Source organism: Melanerpes formicivorus, unplaced genomic scaffold (genome assembly GCF_026170545.1).
Source record: "Melanerpes formicivorus ecotype bairdi unplaced genomic scaffold, bMelFor1.0.p_v2 SCAF_123, whole genome shotgun sequence".
Taxonomy (NCBI): Eukaryota; Metazoa; Chordata; class Aves; order Piciformes; family Picidae; genus Melanerpes; species Melanerpes formicivorus.
In genome coordinates this window covers 8,742-24,249 of record NW_027142475.1, presented here as the reverse complement: position 1 = coordinate 24,249, position 15,508 = coordinate 8,742, and the positions used below count along the sequence as shown (strand labels likewise).

At 55.2% G+C, this 15,508-nt stretch overlaps 1 long non-coding RNA gene across 1 annotated transcript; it reads left to right on the top strand.

The window, feature by feature from the left end:
* Window positions 1-12,640: 12,640 nt before the first annotated feature.
* Window positions 12,641-14,867, top strand: LOC137456388 (uncharacterized). The gene is made up of 3 exons (XR_010991020.1): window positions 12,641-12,927; window positions 13,615-13,804; window positions 14,461-14,867. It is a non-coding gene; the product is annotated as an uncharacterized lncRNA (long non-coding RNA).
* The last annotated feature ends 641 nt before the right edge of the window (window positions 14,868-15,508 follow it).

Sequence of the window (15,508 nt, the reverse complement as noted above, 5' to 3'; positions counted from 1 at the left end):
ACTGAGCCGGTCAGGCAGCCAAGCTAGTGCAGCAGTGTCTTCTGGAGAGTTGATAGGAGCCAGTTCTGTGGGGTTTGTTGAAGTGAGTGGCCAGTCGTTCTACATGAACAATTGTCTTAGTGCTAGCAAGTAGGAGGCTCTGAAGTGTGGTACTTTGAGAGCTCCATTCATACTTGCCCTTCAGGAGGAGCCAGCTCCTTCATTGAAGCCAGTGCTTTCATGCCAAAAGAAGGGAACTCTTCTTAGTCCACAGAGCACATGGGCAGGGGAAAATGTCTGTAGCTGGTGAGATGGCCTGTGCTACAGTCCATCTTCTTCATCTCCTCCTTACTCCTTCAAGTCTCATTCCCCATTTTCTTTTCAGAGAAACTTGCTAGGGAAAGTGTTAAAATCCTGCCTTACAGCGACCAGCAGGAAATCTTTTCCACCCCATGATGGGATTGGGATGAAGGTCCCCTGGTCACAGAGGGACATTAGGTTAGTGATGCAACACCTGCTTTTCACACATCTTTTCTGTTAGGCACGAGCACCTGAATGTCCTCTGCGGTCCGTGCGGTGGCCTTCAAGGTGATCTACTCTTATACCCTTCTGTGGCACTCGGGTCAGAAGAGCAGGTTGGCTGTTGCCAAGAGCCTCCTGTCCCCGAGACTGCTTTTTGCTGTCTGAGCAGGTGACTCCATCTATTGGGGAAATGGCATTTCTCACCATTCTGGTGTCACTGGTGGCTGTTGAGGATTAGATCAAAGGCCCGAGCCTTTAGGGCAGGACTGGTGGCAAATGTTGGACAGTGGCTTGGAGCTCATCTGCCAGAGCTCTCTGCCCTGGGATGGATCCCATCTGGTGCCATAGACTTGTGAGGGTCCCAGTGGTATCCCAGTCCCTCCCAGTTCTTTCCCAGTCCTTCTCAGTCACCCCTAGTCCTTCCAATTTCCATCCCAGTTCCTCCTGTTTCCTTCCCATTCCCTCCCATTCCCTTTGGAATTCCTCACAGTCCCTCCCGGTCCTTCCCAATCTCCTTCCAGTCCCTTCCAAGTCTCTCCCAGTCCCTTCTCAGTCCTGTCCCCATCCCCATCCCTCCCAATCCTCTCCCAGTCCCATCCCAGTCACTCCCAGTCCCCTCCCAGTCTCTCCTAGTCCTTTCCCAGTTCCTCTCAATCCCTCCCAGTCTCCTTCTCATCTTGCAGCGTGGCAGATTTCCCGGAGTGGGAAAGCAGAGCTGCGCTCTCTTTGGTCAGTACAGTTTAGGTGGGAAGTGCTTCCACTGGCTCCATTGGTACAGATCACCCCAGTTTGGGCTCTGTTTACTTTGGGGCCATTTGGGCCCATTTAGGGTCCTGTTTGGGACTTTTTCCCCAGTTGTTCCCAGTCCCTTCCAGTTCCCTCGGAGCTCTCTCACAGTTCTCCCCAGTGCCTCCCACTTGAGCCTCCACTACCTCTTAGTCTCTACCAGTTTCCTCCCAGTTTTCTTTCAGTCTCTGACAGTTTCCTCCTCCTTCCCTCCCAGCTTCTACCTCGTGCCCTCCCAGTTTCTTCCCAGTCGCTTCCAGTTCTCTCCCAGTCCTTTGGTGGGAGGAAACTGTTGGGACTGGGAGGGCACCGGGAGGAGGCCATTACTGTGTAGTTTGGTAATACTGACGGCTGCAGCTGGTGCTGAGCTAAACAGAATGATCACAGAAGGCTTTTGCTCTGAAGCCAGAGCTGCCTGCTGGGGGAACGAACGTTTTTCTGACAGCTCTTGGAGGAACATTTCTGTAGAGGTGTTCCCCAGGGCTCCTCAGGTGCTCAGAACTCAACATGTTGCCTTGGAGGGGAATAAAACCCATGGAAAGCTGAGCGTGAGGTGACAACGCAGGCACCGCCCCCCCAGCGTGGCAGCGCTGCCCTCAACAACATGGCGCCGGATGCTTTAAAACGGCTCAGTGCAGGGTTGTGGCTGGTAGAGGTCAGAGCTCCTCCTCTGTGTCCCAGGTCAGTGCTAGTCTCTGCTGCTTTGTGGGGTTTCTCTATAGCAGCCGCTGGAGCTGCGCGGGGCTTTGGGGAGGTGGCGGCCGGCGGGGGGTGTCCGGGTTCGGCTGGCGGGGCTCTGTGGGGGTGGCGGCTGCTGCCTCAACTGTACCCAGAGATACCTGGAACTCTGGGCTGCAGCTGGTGCCCAGATCAAAGACAGCTTTGTCTCTAAGGCCAGTGCTTCTCTGTGGAGAAACCAAGATTTCTCTGCAGGTGTTGCCCAGGGTTCCTCATCTGCTCAGAATGCCCAGCTCCAGTGCCAGGCTGATGTCACCTCACAGCCGTCACTCTGTCGGTGCTCGCCTAGGAGTGCCGGAAATCTTCCTGGAACTATTGGAGAAAAGGAAGCTTTGTCTGTCTCTGTTTGTGGTTGTGGTGGGTTAACACCTTTTTCTGAAAACAAAAGAAGAAAGCAGGGTGGAGGGCTTGCGGGTACTTTACACTCCCTGAAGGGCGTCTCCCCCCTAGGAAAGCTGAGTCTGTTTCACTCCCCCCTCCCCGCCCAGCAAGGGTATAAAAAAGCAGGACCTCATAGCTGTTGGATCTCCTTTTTGGCTCCTGCCTCTGCTGGATGAGAGCTACTGCAGCTGCTCTCCTGATCCTCAGCCACGTGGCCGGACCTGATCCTTCTCCCTGCTGCCTCTGCGCCTCCTCAGAGACAGACTGTTTTTGTATTATTCTTTTTCTATCCCCCTTCCATCCATTTTTGTTCCTTGCCCTTGTGAACCTTTTTTTCCCCTGTTATTGCTATATATATATATAAGGAAAAAAAAAATTACTTGCCTCTCTACTTCCAGGCTGACTCCAGATTGTTTTTTAGTGGGTTTGCTCCTTACCTTTTTTTTTTCCCTCCTCTCCCTGTTTGGAGGGAGGAGGTGGGGGGGGAGTGGGGAAGAGATTCTCAGCCTTTTCCCCATTTGAGCTTTTAACTCTCAGTTAAGGCTCAAACCACTACAGTGGTGCCCTGAGAAGGACTTGTACTGACACAGGCTCAGAAAGCTGAAACAAAACAATGAGAGCAACAGATGGAAGAGATTGGTTGATTGCCAGCAAGAAATGCACCAACTGCAAGGTGATTTTGGGGTAGTAAATCCCAGGTGTGACACGCTTGGAGATGCAGACCTGCGCAGCAGCTGTCACAGAGGAGGGAAGCGCAGCAAAAACTCAGCTGTGTGCTGAAGGTGCAAATCCTACCCAGAAGGGTGTCTGTGGGTCAGGGTGATAAAAAGCCCCTCAGCTGTCTCTTTCCTTTCATGATACCCATCACCATGATGGGTGATGATGCAGGAGAGGAGCAGGTGAGTGAGGGGTGGGGGATGCTGCCCAAAAAAGCTGCCTGAATGCTCTCAGAGGGGATGAAAACCCATGAAAAAAATGTAAGTATTAGTGTGAGGTATTCCAGCAGAGAAAAAGCTGCGCTCTTAATCGAGATATTGCAGAACAGTAGTAATGTGGATGCAAAAAGGCTTTGAAATTACTCTTATTTACAAATTAAAAAACCCTACAAGACACACAAAAGAAACATCACTGGTTTTATTTTTAGTTTCTTAATTTGAATGGGAAGTCAAGGGGAATATAGAGGCATGTGGGGCCCAATGGAGGGTCTCCTGTGGGTATTTTAGTTGGATGGTTGGGGTTAGTTGTGGTGGTGGGGGGAAAGCTTTGCAGTAGTGGCCTTTGTGGCGGGGGTCCAAATAACCCTAAATATCCAACTAATCCTTTGGGAGACTCTCCAGAGGCCCTCCTGATCCCTCTATGTGCCCCCAAATTCCCCTTTGATACCCCCAGGTGCACCTTAGGTGCCAACTGATCCCCTTAAGAGGGGTGGCAACACTGACCAGTTAGGGGCTTCTCTTGCCCCTGTGTGTGGGGAGCAGCTGAGTGCGGCCCTCTTTGAAGGTTTTTCCATTTGTATTGAAAACTAAGAAACAAAAAGAAAAAAAACCCAAAGAAACAAAGAAGGGCAACCCCCCATCCCGTGACAGACAAAAAGGAAGTTCTACTGTTTTTATGTGATACACATGTTATATTTATGCTTTGAAACCCTGTTTTGCTCTCCCTAGAATTTGCTTTTACATTCCAGAAGCTCTCCTGTTTAAGTGGATGTAGAAGAATAGTATTATGTGGGAAGATGTTTTGGGATAGCTTTGGAAGACTATGGGGAAGATTTGCCTTTGCTCGAGTCAGAGAAAGCTATGTTTTGCCTTTGACTCTGAGAGTAATGTAAACACTTTGGAACCGAAGGAGAGAAACTGGGCAGAGTTTGGTTGGACGTGTTAAAATAGTTTCGTTATTACAACCTATTGTATGCCTTAATTACACGTATGCCAGTAGAAAATGCCCAATTGAGATGTGCCATGTGTGCCTTCTGATTAGACTATATAACTTTGCTGTATAATGTAATAAATGTCTTCAGCTGCTTACATCTGGCCCAAAAAGCACTGCTCGAAGTAAGTAAAACATCAATACTACAACAAATGGTCACCCCGGACAGAGGTAAGCGACTGGGGAAACTGAGGGTTGGTGCCTGCTGTTGAGGAGCACGTATGGGTAATCAAAGAACAAAAGAAGATAACTTGATACTCAGTCATTTACTTACATCTTGGAGGGAAAAAAAAAGTAGAATGAAAAGACATGGGAGCAGGGAGGGATGGCATCGTTCAGGGCGGCAACAAAAGTAAACAAAATTGTTACATCTTCCCTTACAACACGGGGACTAATTAAAGATTCTTTAGATCAATTAGCAGAGCATTATAAAGCTGTTACAATAGTAATGCCATTTCACCAGAACAAAGCTCTTTGATATCTACGCCCCCCAGCCCCCCTCCCCCACCATGGCCACTAAGCTCACCTGCTCCCGTGGAGCTGCAGTCACTGGCACCTGACCAATAGCAACAGCAGCCCACTCCCCCCCTGCTGCTGGACCCCCCCCCCCCACTAACTCTTAAAAGTTTTTCCATGTGTTTTAATTGTGGACAGAAGGGACACTTTAGGCAAAAAGCATGACTTGGGAGAAGATGACTGTCCTAGAAGCCTGTAAGAAACACTGATTGCCAGATACTTTTGTGTACTTTAGGAACTGCTGCTGTAAGTTGTATGCACTGACATCCAGCAATATGGAGTGGAGAAGAGACAGTGGCATCTGTTACAAGCACCTCGAGTTTTAGGCTCAAAAACTTCAATGTAGCTCAAAATTACTGCTATCGCCTCCTATGGAAGTCTCCATGCCTTCAGGGAATCCTACATTTGACCTGGAGGCTGCCTGGAAGGGCAGCTGGTGTGAATTCGGTGGCTTTCTTCCCCCCCCCCCCCCCTTTCCCCCCCCCCCCCTTTGTCCCTATGGTGCCTTTCCTAGCCAGCCGCCTCCCCCCCCCATTTCTCCCCCCCTTTCTGATAACCTCTCTAGTCTATGAAAGTTGTGTTCTGATTTAAAGCAACAATGATTATTTCATTATTTCATTATTTCTGATTGTGATGTGTTTTAGAGATTTTTTTTGTTTTGTTTTCAATAGTTGTTTTACCTGTAAGCATAATGAATAGTAAGTATTTAGTATTTATAAGTATTAAGTAATTAGTGATTGTACTAAGGTATAAGCATTTAGTAATGAGCTCAAACTTTCATTTTTCTGTGAGTTCAAATTTTAACTTTTGGGTCAAACCTTTTTTTTTTTTTGTGCCATGGCATTTTGAAAGAGGTCTACCTTTTTATTAGTTTCTTTTTAGACATTGATTTGATAATTTAATTTTAACATAGTTCTTTCAGTTCTGTAGAGATTTTTGGTGTTAGCATAAGAGTTTGATATAGGGATGTTATAGAATGAGTTTTTTTTTTTGTTTGTATTCAAAATCGTTTTAAGAGAGGGATTATATATTAAAACAAAAAGGATGCATATTTTATAACTAAGGTTTTAGTAATGCCAGCAAAAAATAGCTAACCCTTGTCAACACCCGGAAACATCACTTCTGCAACGCAGTATCACAATCATCTCAACAAACAACAGCACAAGAATCACAAGGATGGGACAAATAGCATTTCACATGAAGCTGAAAATCAGCAGACCAACCTAACACAGGTCACAATGTCTGTTACTGTAATCTGAGATCAAAAGCATCAATCGGGAGAATGTACCCTAAAGCTATGTGTATTAGGACTGAATATCACAATTGCTTAATTGTTGTGTGGTTAGAGAATATGTTGTCATGGACTTGTATGTTAACTCACCAGTTTGTCATAATTTTAAATAGTTAGTCTGATTATAACACAAAATACATTTGCATTTTAGGTTATAAAAAACAAGGGAGAATTCAGGTGTTACATCCCCCCCAAAAAAATGGCTAAAGTATATTACATTCTCAAACTTTCATTTTATGTGCGGTTTCAAGCGTGATTTAACAAAGTTTATGGAGGATATTATAATTCTGGAAGTTTTAGCTAGGAGACATTTGAAAGAAGAACAAACAACATTAGGCCAAAGATAGTATCTATAGGACTCGGTGCCTTAGCAAAACCAAAGTATCAAAAGAGCAGCATTGTTAGGATGAGTAAGGATGGATTGTTAGGTTACGGTCAATTTTATACCGGGCAGAACCGTGAATAGTCAAGATGTCACCTTTGACCCAGCAAAGAAGCCTTTTCACTTTTGCTGTTTACGTGCAAGATTTTTCTTTACTTATGGAGATGGAGCCTGGCCAGCTTTATCTTTATAGATCAAGGAGAATCTTGCTAACATAAAACAACTTAGGATTTTTGAGCGTCTTAGACAAGAGAAGGTGTAACATACCTTTAAAGCATATTGTAAAAGACAGTGGTGAGGATAGGGTTTGCTGTGTTTGTAGATCATTGTGTCTTGATCCTTGTGTATGACGTATTTGGGCCTGATGAAGTCATCTCTGTTGGTAAGAGGAGTGAAGTGTGAAAACTTGAACTAGTAAGATCTAAGTCGTTGACAGATTAAGCAGTTAACAAAGTAGTAAGTTATTTGAAGTAAGGGAGTAAGTAGGATGAAACTTTGAAAAAAGCAACTGTTCTGTTGGGTTAGGGTGGGGGGGTTGGGGTTAATGGTTAGGGGGTTAGGGTTAGGTTTAGGGTTAGGGGTTGGGGTTAGCATTAGGGAGTTAGGGTTAGGTTTAGGGGTTAGGCTTAGGGTTTAAGGATTAGGGATTAGGGTTAGGGTTTAAGGGTTAGGGTTGGGGTTTAAGGGTTAGGGGGTTAAGGTTAGGATTGGGGTTAGGGTAGGGGGGTTAGGGGGTTGGGGCAGGGCTTGGGGTTAGGGCTTGGGGGTGGGGGTTAGGGGTAGGGTTAGTACCCGAGGGTTAGGGGGTTAGGGTTAAGGGTTTAGGGGTTTCGGGGGTTAGGGTGGGGTTGGGGTTAGGACAAGTGCTCCCAGTCCCCCATCCCCACCCCCCCAGGGGCTCCCAGTCCCCCCCAGTCCCCCTCCCAGCACTCCCAGTCCCCCTGATCCCCCTCCCAGCCCATCCCTGTACCTCCCAGCGGCTCCCAGTGCCTCGAACTGGTGCCGGTGAATGAGGGGGGGCGGGGGGCAGGAAGGGGCGGGGCCAGGAGCTAGGGGGCGGGGCCAGGAGCTAGGGGGCGGGGCCAGGAGCTAGGGGGCGGGGCCAGGAGCTAGGGGGCGGGGCCAGGAGCTAGGGGGCGGGGCCAGGAGCTAGGGGGCGGGGCCAGGAGCTAGGGGGCGGGGCCAGGAGCTAGGGGGCGGGGCCAGGAGCTAGGGGGCGGGGCCAGGAGCTAGGGGGCGGGGCCAGGAGCTAGGGGGCGGGGCCAGGAGCTAGGGGGCGGGGCCAGGAGCTAGGGGGCGGGGATCCGTGGGGCAGGGTCCCCGTGGGGTGGGGCAGGGGTGCAGCCCCTGGGGTTCTCCCATTGGCTCGCTGGCTGCAGCGGACCCCTGAGGACCCCAGCGAGGGGAGCGGGCAGGGGGGATGGTTTGGGGGGGGGGGAGGCGCGGGGGAGGGTCAAAAGGGTTTGAGGGGGTCCGGGAGGGGCTCCTAAGGGTTGGGGAGGGGTCCCAGGAGGGTCTGAAGGGGATCCCAGAAGGGCAGAAAAAGGTGGGATGGGAATTGGGGGGAGGGGCTGGGTCTGGGGGGGCTCTGGGGGGTCCGTAAGGGTCTGCAGGGGTCCGCCAGACTCCGCGGGGGTCCCCAGGGGTCGCCAAGGGTCTGTGGGGCTCTGCGGGGGTCCTCAGGGGTCTGGAATGGTCCTTAAGAGTCTGTAGGGGTCCGCGGGGGTCTCTTACGGGCCCCTGCAGACCTTTGGGGACCCCCACATATCCCTCCAGACCCTAGGGGACCCCTACGGACCCCCCCCGAACCCTGTGGACAGCCAAGGACCCTTACAGACCCTTGGGGACCCCTCAGGACCCCCACGGTCCTTTAGGGACCCCCAAAAGGGAGAGGGCAGAGGGGGGGAGGTGGGATGGGCGCTGCTCCCGGGGGTGCCGGCGCCGGGGGTCCCGGGGGCGTGAAAGGGGAATTGGGGGGGGCCCTCTGGAGGGTCCCAAAGGAGCTGGGGAGGGGCTGTGAGGGTTAGGGGTCTCTGGGGTTGAAGGTTTTGGGGTCCTGCAGGATTCGGGGAGGTCTCACTGTGGTTTTCGGCGTCCCTGCAGCCCCGGGACCCCCCCCCCTCCCCCCGGGACCCCCCTCTCCCCCCGGGACCCTCCCAGCCACATCGCGAGCAGTTGGCAGCGCAGCTGTGCCGCCGCCCGGTGGCTCAGTGCTGTCCCCGCGCGTCACGGTCGGCACTGCAGATGGGCAGCGGCGAGTGCTGCCTCCAGGAGGCCGAGGGCTGAGCCGCGCCGGGGGGGCTCTGCGCTCCTAGCAGCGATAGCTTCCCCCAGAGGAGCTCTGAGGCCAGCGCCAAGGTTCGGTTTGGGTTCTCCTGGGGGTCTCAGACCCCACTGCTCTGATTTCACAGCTGTGTTTCCTTCCCTGCCTAGGGGACAGGATGCCCTCACTCCTGGAGAGAGAGAGAGGCACAGCCTGGGAGGCCTGGAGCTGTGTGGGCTGTAGATGCTCTTCACCAGCTGGGAGCCATCCCCCCAGGAGTCTTCCACCAGAGAGCCTTCTGCGGGGTGCCACAGTAAGCAGGGTGCAGGTGAAGGGCAGCAGGGCTGGGGAGGGGGCTGGGGCACAGAGTCCTGTGAGGAGAGGCTGAGGGAGCTGGGGTTGCTTAGCCTGGAGAAGAGGAGGCTCAGGGGAGACCTTCTTGCTCTCTACACCTACCTGAAGGGAGGCCGTAGCCAGGTGGGGGTTGGGCTCTCCTCCCAGGCATCCAGCACCAGAACAAGAGGACACAGCCTCAAGCTGTGCCAGGGGAGGTTTAGGCTGGAGGTTAGGAGGAAGTTCTTCCCAGCAAGAGAGGTTGGCCCTGGGGATGTGCTGCCCGGGGGGGTGTGGTGGAGTCTCCCTCCCTGGAGATGTCCAGGAGGGGCCTGGGTGGGGCCCTTGGTGCCATGGTCGAGTTGATCAGATGGGGCTGGGTGGGAGGTTGGACTCGAGGACCTCTGAGGCCTTTTCCAACCTGGTTAATTCTCTTCCCATCCTCTTTCATCTTCCCCTGCGTGGGAGGTTGGACCTGACGCTCCCCGAGGCCTGTCCCAGCCTGGTTTGTGCTGCTTCTGCATGTTCAGGATGGGGATTCCCTGCTCAGTCTCTCTGCTCAGGGATTTCTCCTCTCCAGGGGTGTGAGAGAGGCTTCCCAGCCAGCCTGAACTATTTCCCCCTCTGCATTTGCCCCACTGAACAGAAGCACAGGGGGGGAGATGCAGTCCTGTCCTGGCTGTTCTCGCCGGCATTGTGCTTCTCCCTGCCCACCTGCCCCTTCCTGGGGGCTGCCTGCTCAGAGCTGATGGGTGAGGGGAAGCAGTTCCAGATCTACCTCACGGCTGTTCCCTCCTTCCCTTCTTTCTGGAGGGAGGCAGTGAGGGGGAGGAGAGGCTCTGCAGATGAGGCACAGCAGCAGAGGGCTATGGGGGGAGGAGAGCAGACTCCAGGGGCCTCCAGGTCAGAGCCGTGCGGTTAGCATCACAGCTCCTGCTCCATCACCACCTCCACCACTTCTGCCCCCAGCCCAGCGCCAGGGGCAAGGCCCTCACCAGCCAGGACACCACCCAGAGGAGCTCAGCCCCAGCAGGGAGCCCCAGCCAGCACCCCTGGATGGGATTGGGGTGGTCATCAGCCCTAGCCCTGGCCCTGACAGCCAGGGGGCCGCCAGGACCCCAATCTTCTGTCACCATCACCATCACCTAGCGTGCACCAGAGACACTCACCAAAGATGAGAGGAGGATCCTCAGCGCAGGCAGGCTCATCTTAGGGAGGCTGCTCTTCCTGGGGAGGGGATTAAATAGGGGAGTGGGTGGGAGGGGCCAGGTGGCCACACCTGGGGTGGGAGGAGACTCCAGCTGAGCCCAGGTGCCGATGGTTTGAGGGGATGAAGAGGGGAAGTGGGGCAGGTGAGGGACTTCAAGGGTGTCAGGGAGTGACAGGGCTGGGGGGCATGGAACAAAACCCAGAAGGGAGGAGGTTCCAATTGGATGCCAGGAGGAAGCTCTTCCCCATCAGGGTGGTGAGGCTCTGGCACAGGTTGCCCAGGGAGGTGGTGGTAGCCTCACCCCTGGGCGATTTGGAGGCCAGGCTGGAGGTGGCTCTGGGCAGCCCGATCCAGGGTGAGGCATCCCTGCCCATGGCAGGGGGGTTGGAACTGGCCGATCCCTGAGGCCCCCTCCCCTCCCCTCCCCTCCCCTCTCTTCCCCTCTTCTCCTCTCCCTTCCCCTTTCCTTCTCAGAGCCCAGGCCTGGACGCCTGGCAGGCTGCTGAGCAGCCCTGATGCCTGCAAGCCGCCGTCCACTCCGGGGGGAAAGAGACGCTCTCGCTCTCCCTGGCCAAGGCTGGTTCTCTTTCTGGCTCACACAAGGACTCCACAGGTCAGGTGATGAGGTGAGATGGATCTGAGACACGTCGTGGAGCCACTTGTGTAAGCATCTTGAGTCTTGCCGAGAGGTTGTTGCTTGTTCCTGCAGAGAAAGGAGTGCTGGGTGTGTTGCGGTGCATCTTCCATCCAGCTGTGCTCTACAGTCTCTCTGGGACCGAGCGCCGGCTCTGTGCAGTGCCTCCGGGGGAGGGGTGAAGGGCACTGGGAGCGTAGGAAAGCAGAAAGGGTCCCAGGAGGGTTTCAGGACAAGGGAGAACAACAGGCTGCTGATACTGGAAGGATGGCCTGGTGATAAAGAAGAGCGGACTGCAGTACACAGCCTGAAGCGTGAGGCAGGGGGACGCTTGCCTCCCTGCTGGAGAAGATCAACCTGATACGGGATGAAGATAACGATGGAGCAAACTCAGAGAGCAGCAGTGGTGCAGGAGTGCCAGGGAAGTGCTCGGGCTGCTGGATTTCCCCTCTGTAAACTGCCTGTTCTGTACCAATAAATGATTCCTGCTGCAGCAATGAATGATTCCTGCTGCACCAGTAAGTGATTCCTGCTGCACCAATAAATGATTCCTGCTGCAGCAATAAATGATTCCTGCTGCACCAGTAAGTGATTCCTGCTGCACCAATAAATGATTCCTGCTGCACCCATAAATGATTCTTGCTGCACCAATAAATGATTCCTGCTGCAGCAATAAATGATTCCTGCTGCACCAGGGGGGGTCCCTGCATGCATTCCCACACGGGAGTCTCCTGTGCCTAGCAGGAGAAAACTCTGCTCTCTTTCTGCTCCATGTCAGTCTAGGAAGTAGCTTTCGGGGTAGCCTGTGGGGCGCCGGAGCACCGCAGCAGGCCGCATGGCTTCAGGAGGATCCAAGGGCGGCTGCGTCTGAGGCGCAAAGGCAGCAGCGAGGAACCTGCCTGCGGCCTCCGATGGAGGCCTCGGGCGGAGCATCGCTGCCCAGGGGTCCAACCCAAACTGGGTGTGAGAGACATCGACCTCTGGCACATTCCCCACCGTGGGGCAGCCACCAGCCGGCAGCACGGGGGCTGGAGTAGCTGCAGCTGTTTGTGGGGGACCCTTCCCTGCCCCCCTTCATTGCTGCAGCAGAGCTCCCCTTTCGGGGGGAGAGGGGATGTGTACACATCTGACTAGGAAAGGACCGAGCTGCTGGCCGGGCAGTTTGCTTCACATTCTGCCTTTTGGGGGGAGAATCAAAGGGAGTGGGGGGATTCTGGGCGGACATGGGGCAGGGGGATGCTGCAGCAGAGGAGCAGGTGAGGGCTGGGGGCACCCCCCTAAACCGCTGACAAGTCTCGGAGGGGACCACAGAACATTTCACAGCGTCAGTGCCGTGAGAGGCGATGCGGAGCAGACCCTCTCCAGCTGGAGAGGGAGGAGTTGGAGCGACTGCTGTGTCACAAAGCTTTGGAAACGACCCCCCGTCTCCCCTCTCTGTTTTAAAGGCTGTGAGAATCGTAATGAAGTCACACAGGGGCTTGAGCTATAAGCACAGCCTGCGGCCGTACCCATCATAAACAGAGGCTTTTACCTGCGCGCGGTGTAGGGTTTCGATTTAAATGCCAAAACATCCCGAACGGGGCCGGGCCGAGCTGCTGCCCACGCCCAGGGCAGGCTCAGGGCCGCCCCCGCGTGCGTCACGGCCGGCACTGCCGCCGTGCCCCGGCGCGTGCCGCCCCGAGGGCGCTCAGCGCTGCAGCGAACCGCGCTGAACGCTTGAAATGCTGGAAAGTTGTTAGGGGGAGAAGGGAAAAGGGAGAGAGAGCCTGACTCGAGCGCTGACATGGGTACAACTCCTGCGCCGCAGCGAGGCTCCGGTCCCGCCAGGGCGATAGCGTCGCGATCGTTGCCATGGGTTCAGCGCATGCGTCGCAGCGAGGGTTGTTCGCGCGCACGGGGCTGGCGGCTTTAAAACGGCGCTCACTGGCCCGCCGGGGCTATCGGGTTCCTGCTCGCTCCGTGCTAGGTGAGTGCCTGCCTCCACAGCTCTCCGGGACTTTCCTCTGGCAGCTGCAGGACCGCGCTCTGGCTTTGCTTGCGGGGGGGTTCCCGGAGCCGAGCCGGGACCGTTTGGGAGCCGCGCCGGGGCGGGGGACTGGCGCACTACCGGCCGGGGCCGGGGCCGGGGCCGGGGCCGGGGCCGGGGCCGGGGCCGGGGCCGGGGCCGGGGCCGGGGCCGGGCCGGGGCCGGGCCGGGGCCGGGCCGGGGCGAGCGAGCGGGCGGGCGGGCGGGCGGGCCGGGGCGAGCGGGGCGGGCCGGGGCGGGCAGGCGAGCGGGCGGGCCGGGGCGGGCCGGGGCGGGCAGGCGAGCGGGCGGGCCGGGGCGAGCAGCAGTCAGGAAGAGTCAGGAGGGGTCTTCTCCCGGTAACAGTAAGTGCTCTTCTAGCGTGGCACCTGTCGTCTTTGTGTTCGTCCCCGTAACTCCAAATTCCCTTCCTAGTGCTCCCACTGCCTTTCCAAGTCTCCCAGTAACTCCCCCACAGCTCTGCGAGTTAAATGAATGCCAGAGGAAAATGAGATGCCTGTGCAGTGTTTTTCTAGGGTGCAGGGAAACCTACTCATAGCTTTACAACGTGAGTAACTGAGAGCTAAGCTTTGCTTTTTGCTCCACTCCTTACCGATTGACTCTTTGCTTTCCACTTGGTCGACCAAGCAAGGCTGATGTCACCTCACAGCCGCTACCCCGTTGGTGCCTGCCTGCGAGTGCCAGGACCCTTCCCGGAACCACAGGACAGAAGGAGGGTTTGTCTCTCTTGCGGTGCCCTGAGCAGGAGTCGTACCAACACAGGCTCAGAAAGCTGAAACCATCGAAAGATTTAATTAGAGAGCAACAGGCATTAGAGGTTGGTTGATGGCCAGGGAGAAATGCACCGACTGCAAGGCGATCGGGGGGTAGTAAATCCTGGGGAACGGGGAACACGCTCGGATATGCAGAGCCGCGCAACAGCTCTCACAGAGAGGCGCAGCAAAAACTCAGCTGCGTCCCAAAGGCGCAAACCCTACCAAGAAGGGCGTCTGTGGGTCGGGGCTATCAGAAGCAGGGCAGCCCCTCAGCTGTCTCTCTTTCCTACCGTGATGCCACGTGGGGGTGGGCGATTGTGGGGGGTTACAGACCATTGCGAAAACAGGGCGGAGGGCTTGCCAGCGCTGGGCAAACCAACCCCAGGGGCGGCCTCTGCCAAGAGGCCTGGTCACACCTAGCAGAGCATGTTGGAAACTGGGGACATTCAGCATATCCCACAGCAGAATGTGACTCCAGCTGAGAGAGGATGAACTCAGAGGGGGCAACACACATCAATGCATTATAGTCACTGTGCGAATAGTTAGAAGTTGGTCTAACCTCTTTCCCTCCTGGCTTAACACCAGCCTGGCGTCCAGGACTCAACATACGCACTGCACAGCAACCCGCAGAGCTCCTGGGTCATCCCACCTGTACTTGTTCCTGCTGTCCCTGCAGCAATGGACTGTTCCTGATTTTTTTTCTCTTTTCCTTTCAAAGTCAGACTGATTCCTGATTCTTCTCCACATCCCTGCCCAGTTCCAGCACCAGAGAGACTGCCCTGAGAGAGAACAAGCCGGGATAACCAGGGACTCGCCTCGAGGAGTCGAATACCACGTGCCAGGAGCGGACGACAGGGCTGTGACAGGGGAGCGGGAGGGGAACGGAGGGGTGGCTTGTGGCGGGTGAACGCCCATTCTGAAGACAGGGTGGAGGGCTTGCGAGTGTTCTACTAAACTCTCTGCTTCCCAGCTGACTCCAAATTATTTCTTGCTGGATTTGGTCCTTTCCTTTTTTTTTCCCCCTCTGTTGGGAGGGAGGAGGGGGGGAGCAGGAGAGAGATTCTCAGCCTTGACACCATCCGAGCTCTGAGCTCCCAGGTAAGGCTCAAATCGCTGCAGCAACGACGCAGCCAAGGAGCGGGCGAGCGAGGGGCGGGGGCAGCCTCTCCCAAACACTGCTGGCAGACCGCTTGCCCGAACGTTCCTGGAGGGGACAGAAACCCATGACAAAACGTAAGTATTAGCGTGAGGTATTGTAGCGGAGGAAAAGCCGTGCCGTTCCTCCAGAGGTTGCAGAGCAGTAGTAATGTGTACGCCAAAAGGTTTCCAATGGCCCTGAGCGGCAAATTAAAACCGCACAACACACACAAAGGAGACCCCACTGGTTTTATATTCAGTTGTTTAATTTGAATGGAAAGGCCTCTGAAGAGAGGCCAGCTGAGTCGCTCCCCATGCACCCGGAGGAGATGCCCCCCCCGAACCGGTCAGCGTCCCCCCCCACTTCAGGGGGTTTGTGGGCATCTATGGTGGGTGTGGGGGGTATCAAAGAGGAATTCAGGGACATGTGGGAGCCAATGGAGGGTCACCTGGGGGCACTTCAGTTGGATGGTTAGGGTTAGTTGGGGGGGGGGGGAGTGGGGGCTGGCTTGCTGGCAGCCTCTGGTATGTGTGGGGGGTTGGCCAGCTTGGCAGCGGCGGCCTCTGTTATTGGGCGGGGGGGGTGGCTGGCTTGGCGGCGGCAGCAGCGTCTGTTGTTGGTTGGGGGG